Here is an 8,422-nt window from a genome sequence, read left to right as displayed (position 1 = left end):
AGTTTAACCTTAAATTTGCAAACATCGGAATAAGTTATAAAATATTAAACAAAAAATATTGTTGTGATCCATAGAGCCTATTACAAAGCCATGGCCATTATTGCAACTAAAGCAATTGCAGTCCATCGTGATGAAAGTGTCAATCCTAAAGACAAGTCTATTGCCAATGACAACTTAAGTGGAAGAAAATTATACTTGCTAAAATTTGAACTTTATATTTAATAGTTTAGCCCAATGAAATGCATAAAACTATAGCAAGTAGAGTCTTTTAAACTTTGGAAATGAGGTCAACCCATCTATCCTTTTAGACCATAGAGACAGAGGGAGAACTCAAAATCAGTCTTTTAAATTATTTGTAAGCAAAATCAATGGAAATATCAAGGTTAAGCATTATGAACAATTCCTTTATAAAGAGAACGAAGCCAGTGAAATCAATATAGTAATGGTTGTGGTTCAAATCTGGCCCGAGGGTGACCATGCCGAAGGAGTCGGAGGAGCTGCCGGAGTGCAGAAGAAGACAGGGAGAGCCACCTCCTGCGACCGGCAGTATACGTGCACAAAGCTTCACCGGTGTTTCCGGTGAGGGCCCTCCGACGATCAAGTTAGAGTGGAGCTTTGTATATCCAGCCAAGAGTCCCCCTAACCCTCCATTTGGGAGTTTTGGGGAGAAAAGAAAAGAAAAGAAAACTTTAATGAGGAGGGAAAAGAAAAGAAAGGAAAACTTTAATGAGGAGGGAAAATAAAAGAAAAGAATAGAATAGACTTTCCTTTCCTCTTATTTGAAAGTTTTAGGAGGGAAGAGAAAGTACTTTCTTTCCTCTTGTTTGGGAGTTTGGAGAGAAAAAAAAGAAAGCATACCGTTTTAACACTTTTATTAAAATTTCCTTATTAGAAAAGGGGCATGTTTATGAGTAGAAATGCAAATGGATCGGGTCGGACCAGGTCATGAGTAATCCCGACCCAATCTGGATCCTTGTTCGGGTCCTAATTTTAGACCCAGACCCAACCTACTAGAAAATCGGGTTGGGTCCACGGCCCTAGGATATATTTGTCCTTTTAATTTAATACTTCTTTAATTTAAGGGCCAAATATGTATTATAAAAAATTTATTAAGTTCCAATTCCTTTTTCTCCAAATCCTTCCACTTATGGAGGAAAGAAAGAAGAGAATTGGAGCCCAAAATTTTTCCTCTTATTCCCTCCTTTTCTTTTCCTTTTCCTCCACTAAAAAACTTCCAAACATCAAAATTTTTAACTTTTCCTTCCATTCCATTTCTTTCTCCTCAATTCCAAGTTTTCAAACGGAGCCTAAGGGTTACCTGTTGCGGTGGTTTATAGTCATGATAGAAGCGCTTAGGTGGCGGAGGTATGGCACGTCCCTATCATGAGAGGGAGTGGCGTGTAGCTTGAGCTTACTTGTGGAGCGCGGTGGAATCCGCCCTGGGGAATGGTGAAACGTTGACAGCCATAGTAGGGCATGGCCCATTCCCATCATGAATGAGAGTGGCGTGCAAATTAAGCTTACTTATGGCGCGCAGTGGAGTCTGTTCTGGAGAATGATAAGGCGTTGCCCTTGGCTGTCGTGGGCTGATAGGCGAAGCACGGCGTAGTGGTGTCGCAGCACATAGCCTCGTAGGAGGGCGGAGGCACGCACATGGGTGCGATTGTTGGCGAGGCCAAACTCGTTGAGAGGTTGGTTAGGCAGGTGCTGAGACCAGCCTAGCATCCCGAGTTTCGTGGTGTACTTGGTGGAGCGCCTCGAGCTTGAAGGTCGGGGTGTAGTACTGGAGAGGGCGTCTAAGCTTGGTCGGGCGAGTCGGCGAATAAGGAGGGCACCCGAGCTTGGTCGGGCACGTCGGCGAATAAGTAGGGCGCCCGAGCTTGGTCGGGCGCATCGGCGAATATCCGAGGTTGAAGGGGCCTTCGGCGGAGTCTGAGGCTGAATTGATTCTGGGCCGGATTGAGGACATGTTCGGTCGGCATTGGTGTCTATTGGGCTGAAATTGGGTGCCTCTTTTTGATGTGGGCTGGACGATCCATTTTGCCCCCCCATCATTTGCCCTCCGACTTTCGAGGTTGAGTTGCTCTTTAGCTCGGGCGAAGGAAGTAGTCAGATTGTTGGTCATCCTGCGGTGTGGCTCGGCGCTTGTGAAATTGCACACGCCGAGCAAAGGACGCTTGATGCATTTTATAGTGGAGGACTTTGAGTCAGATTTTTGGAGCCGGGCTTAGGTGGCTTGAGCTGTCATGCTGTCCTGGGCAGAATCCGACGTGGGGAGTTCTTGGTGTTCCACGTGTGTATTCTCTTCCGAGAGGTTATTGGATGAAATGAAAAGGGGCGGCTATCAATGCCTCGTCCCCTGAAGCGCCCGCCTGATGGAACGCGAGAGGCCAGCCATTAATGCTCCATTCTCCGAAGCGTATCGCCTGATGGAATGCGAAAGGCCATTTATTAATATTTCAATCTTTGGAGCACCTTCCATAATGATTGGTATTTAGTGTCGCGATCCGAAAAGATTTTGTTGAGGCCATTTCGGGGCCTGCCATGTAGCGGAACTCAGCTCGTCTGATCGCTTGGGCTATCCAATCAAAGCAGTTGTAGTGGGCTATATAAGATATGGAAAGGATCCTAGGATCGTTATTTGATCCTTTCCGCCTCCACTTCTTTTCTTTCTGGCCGCCATTACTGCGGTGTTCAAGCCTTTTCTTGGGCGTCTTGGGAGCTCCTCGTCGGCCTTTGCATCGAGCGTTATTCTTAATCTTCAGGATCGTCTTTCTCCTCCCCAATCATCTTCCTTGGCAAGCTTTTCGGGTAGGCGTTTTATCCTTCTCTCGGTCGCTCGAAGTATCTCTTGTTTTCTCCTTTTTGTAATTCTATGACCAAGGCAACGAGTTTACCTGCGAGGGCCTTGATGTTCGGTGCAGGTTTGTCTCGAGCCCAGACTTCTTCCGGCATGGGAGAGACTAAGCTCGAGATGGGCCTGGGTCCACATGGGACCGGCTCGCTCTTAAGTGATGAGGACTTGGGCGCGGCTCGTACCCAATTCTTCATTCCTTCGGAGTGTATTCTTGAGCTCCCAGATCTCGGAGGACGAGTTACCAACCCTCCTAAAGGTTGGATCGGAGTGTACATAGAGTCGCTTTGAGCAGGGTGAGATTCCCTCTGCATGGGTTCGTGAGGGAGCATCTAACAGCTTACCGTCTTGTGCCTCCACAGCTCGCCCCGAACTCGTGGAGAATGATAATTGGCTTTCTCGCCCTTTGCCTTATCATAGTCTGTCCTCCTTGGTGAACATCTTTAGGTGTTGCTTTATATTAAAGGGCAACCCCGTAGATAAAGAGTGGTGGTACTTTTTCCTCCGATAAGGCCGTAAGCTTTTCGGAGGTATTCCTACCTCCATTCACGGGTGGAAGGACAAGTTTTTCATTGTTTTCTCCGAGCAATCGTAGGGGTTTAATCTAACCTGGAGCTTTCTGTTGGCCTCAGCGAATAACAGGCTCCCACAGTTGTCGCAGTCCGAGCAGAGCATTTTAGATAGTTTGCTCGGGCTGAGGAGAATTCCACAGCTCTCCGACCTGCTCAGCGAGGAGACTTTAGTAAATCTTGGCCTGAGCCCAGTTCGGCCAAAAAGTAAGAGTAACTTAGTTGCTCCTTTTTTTTTTGATAAAAGCGGCATTTCATATAGCTCTAACTTGAGTACATCCAGCCATATCAAAAGAAAGTAAAGCATACAGGGTAGGAGGAATATCTCCTACAGATGTCCGTGTGACCTCCCCAGAATGTCGGGCAATAAAAGAGGCAACCCAGTCTGCTGCACTGTTTGCCTCCCGGAAAACATGTAACGCCCGGAAATCACTCGACTCCTGCGCCAATCTCCGAATCTCACTGATGAGAGGATGACCATCACCATATCTGTCCCCTCCCCGAATCCACTCGATCACCACAGAGGAGTCCCCCTCAAGGCATATATGCTCAGCATGAAGTACCCGCCTCGCATAGGATATCCCCTCCCAGGCTGCCCGCAGCTCCGCACCGACAGCAGTGAGTCCCGGCGCACAGCGGCCATCAGCTGCTATCAAACCACCTAGATGGTCTCTGATGACAAAACCAACTCCTCCAGACACCCCGTCCACCGACATACTACCATCAAAGTTCACTTTGAGATGACTAAGGAGTGGGGGTACCCAAGAAACTAGGGCGAACCTAGGCGCTGTGACAGTGGAAAGAGTACTCCAGGTGTCCCTGGCCATCTCAGAAGAAGACCTAACGGTAGTAGTGGTAACCTCCATGGCAAGACGCATAGCTCTGTCCACCACCACCCTCGGGGGTAACCGTCTGCCCTCAAAGATACCAGCATTCCCGTCCAACCAGATAGAATGAGCTAAATAAGCCCACCGGATCCCGGCCTCAACAGTACTAGGCCTCCGCATGAAAACTCTCAACCAATGAATCCAATCCTGTGTCGACTTGACGGAATAGGGCAACAAAGATGGTGATCGGCTCCAGATTCCCTTAGCTCTGGGGCACTACAGGATAACATGATCAATCGTCTCCACAGTCTCCGTGCACTCCTCACAACACTGAGTAATCCTCACCCCACGCCGTGCTAACACACTCCTGGTCGGTAGGCAACCCCATGCCACCTTCCATATGAAGAGCGCGACACGCAGGTGAATCCGCATCCTCCAAATCCATCCTCCCTCTATCTGTCGGGCTGGCTCTCGGTTCAACAACATAGAAATGTCCCTGGCTCGCACCTGCGATCGCCCTGTCGGCATCCAGACTAGTCTATCCGACCCCTCCCGGGCAGGAATAGGTAGAGCCAGGATCATCTCTGCCAACTGCTCCCCAAAAGCCTCTCTAATCAACTCAACCCTCCAACGCCCCCTTCCGGGCTCCATCAAATCTCTGACCCTGAGACCGACTAACCTCGACGTATCCACCATGACCGGAAGTCTACTCATAGGCTGCTCCGTCACCCAGCGATCCTCTAACACATCAATGGATCGCCCATCACCAATAGCCCATCTAATCGCGGGAAGCACCAACCCTGCTCTAGTGCAAATCTCCCTCCAGATCGGTGAATGGCGACGCCCCGCACGGGCCCCAGGCACCAGACCGCCATACTTGGCCCTCATCAGTGAGGACCACATGCCATCAGGCTCTAACACAACTCTAGCGGCGTACCGTGCCGCTAGGACCTCCCATCTCGCCACCAAGGACTGCACCCCCAAGCCACCAAATCTCGTCGGCTGACATACCACCTCCCATGCCATGAGATGGATGCCCCTTCCGCCTCCGTTCCTCCCCCAAATAAAGTTTCTGAAGATCTGCTCAATATTCCTCACTGTCACAACCGGTATAAAAGAGGTAGATAATAGGTAAATCGGGATCGAGGAGAGAACTGACCGTACCAAGATAATCCTGCCCATCATAGAAAGTGAATGTATCTGCCACCCCTCCAACCTGTGCCTGATGCTGATCTCCAGGGAAGAGCAATCACTGCTACGTAGACGCTGACTTGAGATCGGCACTCCCAAATACCTCAACGTACCCTCCTGCTCTCCCACCCCCAAAATCTCCAGTATGGAGGTCTTCACATCCGGTTTGGTCTTCGAGCTAAAGCAAATTGCTGACTTGGATGAGTTGACCCGTTGACCAGACACAGAGCAATAATCCCAAAAAATTCTCCATACAATCCGTGCTGCCTGTCTCGTCGCCCGGACTAACAGAAAACAATCATCGGCAAATAGTAAATGGGAGATCGGTGTGGCATCCGGCACAGGCCTTTTCCCTTCCCATGCTGAGTTCTAATAAGATCTTTTGTCATCAGATATTGCAGAAATGATCTTCAGCACCAAGACATTGATGGCCAAGTATAGGAAGAGGATGACCACCTCAGAGGGGGCTTAGCCCGAAAGGAGGCCGAAAAAGATCAGAGCTAGCTCCGACTCCAGGACTGAGTGGAGTGAGCTTGGGGTGATTGAGGTCATCGCCCTTGGTCAAGCCGGATTTGATCAAGTTCTTGTGGCGGCGGTTGAGGCTCCTTTATTGGTAGCAAGGGGGAGCCCTTCTGGTTCGGTGGCGACTGTGTCCATCGGCCAAGTCCAGGAGGCCGGAGAAGCTATCCAGCTATTTGAATCGGGTCCCGAATTGAAGAGCAGGTCTGAGCTCCCGACTCCTTTTGTGGGCCTAACTCCTGCCGAGGTTGCAGCTTTTCCTGAGGCTCCGATCTCAGGTGGGGTTTTGATTTCTCCTCAGGTTCCGACGTCAGCCGAGGCCGACTCCATTCCTTCCGAGTCTGGGATAAGACAATTGCGGCATCAATGTCGCATATCTAAGGGCGACTCGGCCCTTGAATCCGATGACCTCGCCCACGAGCTCGTGCGCAGCATTATGCTCCCGCGCGATCGAGCCTTAATGGAAGAGAACTTTGATGACTTCGTTCATCGCGTTTATTCAAATAGTGTCCGGGCGAGTAGCGTAGCCCTTCTGTTTCTCATTTTCTTTGCAAGTGTTTGATCTCTGCTGACATTTTATCTTTTGTGCCAGTCCCTCCATGTGGTTGACATGCTGATGTCTAGCATGCTTACCTATCGGGAGGAGATAAGGGCACTTAGGTCGAGGATGGAGCGTGCCGAGCTCCAGGGATAGGAGGTCGAGAAATGGGCGGTAATTGCCGAACAGCAGTAACACAGGGTCGAAGTGAGGGCCCCTTAAAGATAGGCTCGCTCAGATCTGAAAAATGGAGGTCAAGCACTTTCGGGCTCGCCGTCCGCTGCAGATCGCATCTTTGAGCTTGAAGCTGCTCTGATCCGCTTTTAGGGCGAGGCTGAGGAGTTGAGGCCAAAGGTCGGGCGACTTGAAGGCCTCTTGAAGGAATCTGCCTGTGAGGCCGTTAGGAAATTCCGCCAGTCGGGAGAGTATCTTGACGAGCTGGGGAAAGGAGCTGCTACTGCGATGATTCAGGGCTTCGAAAATTGTCACGATCAAGTCTAGCGACTTTTTCCTGAATCTGACCTTAGTAACCTTCAGCCAAATCTGGACGAGGCTGCCAAAGTGGCCGAGGGTGCCGCAGAAGCCGTGGCTGAAGTCAACCTAGAGGTCATCCCTGAAGTCGCTACTGGAACAGAATCAGAGGACGTTCTTGAGGTCGCTAGCGAAACGGAATCCACTCCTAACACCAATGTGGAGGTCGTTCAGATTAACTAGCTTTCTGTTCTTATTTTTGTAAAATCGGCTGCCTTAAGCTTTTTGTATTTAGCTCGACCTCCGGGTCGGGTTCCCTTGTATTTTGCCCTCGACCCCTTTTTGACATTAATGAAATATACAGTTTCTTTTAGTATTTTGTACCTTTTGTTGAATGTTTGAGCTTCTTTTGCTTCGCCTTTATAATCTTGGCTAGGCATTCGAGCTCGTCCTGTTTTGTGTCTGGTTGTCAAAAATCCGAACTGCGCAGCTCAGGTTTGAGTCTATCTCTCATAGCAGGAGCTGCTTTGGGCATTTGCTGAAGTCCTTATGCTCAGCATTTGCCTTCGTCTTGAGAATAATCCTCCAGTGAATCGAGTTCATGGCTCTTTGTTTAACATTACAGGCTAGCTTGAGCCTGGCTCAAAGAGGCGATGCTGGCGACTTTTATCCGTCGAGCTCCATTTTGTCGGCTTGGTCACGGACAAACCGACTTAGTAGGTATTGGCGGACAATCGCTTCAGTCTTATCACAAAGCTGGTAACGGTCCTCCGTGTCATGATCGTGGTCTTTGTGGAAGGGGCAGTACCTATCCCGGCGCTTTCGCGATGCCGACGGTCGCATTTTAGGTGGAGGTCGGAGGTAGCCGTGACCCTCGATCTCCATGAGGATCTCTATCCAAAAGGACATGAGGGGAGTATACTCCACAAAGCTGAGGGAGGCGTACTTTCCAGACCTCCGAGGGGATCTGCTCCTCGATCGACGGCGCCCCTCGTGGCGCTCCACAACTTGGCTCCGGAGCATCTGGACTTGTCGTCCCACTTCATCGATCTTTCTGTCGAGCTTGGCAAAAGATGAGGCTCCTACCGGCTAAAGGCTTTGAACAGCCGCGGTACGAGCTTGGACTTGTTGAGCGACCAGGTAAAACTGCTTTGGTTGGACCTGGAGGATCTGGTCCATTGGCGGAGGCGCTGGAGGAGGTGAATTTTGAAGGGAGTGGCCAGGCACCGACGCCTGGTCACTCGACGTGTTCAAAGCTCCGTGACTCCTTAACCTCATGGTCATGACTCAGGCCCTTCCTTTAGCACCAGAAATGTTGTGGTTCAAATCTGGCCCGAGAGTGACTACGCTGGAGGAGTCGGAGGAGCTGCTAGAGTGCAGAAGAAAACAGGGAGAGCCACCTCCTGCGACCGACGGTGTACCTGCATAAAGCCTCACTAGTGTTTTCGATAAG

Source organism: Phoenix dactylifera, unplaced genomic scaffold, assembly GCF_009389715.1.
Source record: "Phoenix dactylifera cultivar Barhee BC4 unplaced genomic scaffold, palm_55x_up_171113_PBpolish2nd_filt_p 001688F, whole genome shotgun sequence".
NCBI classification, from domain to species: Eukaryota; Viridiplantae; Streptophyta; class Magnoliopsida; order Arecales; family Arecaceae; genus Phoenix; species Phoenix dactylifera.
The sequence above is the reverse complement of the archived record's forward strand: the minus strand, read 5'-3'. Positions refer to the sequence as shown.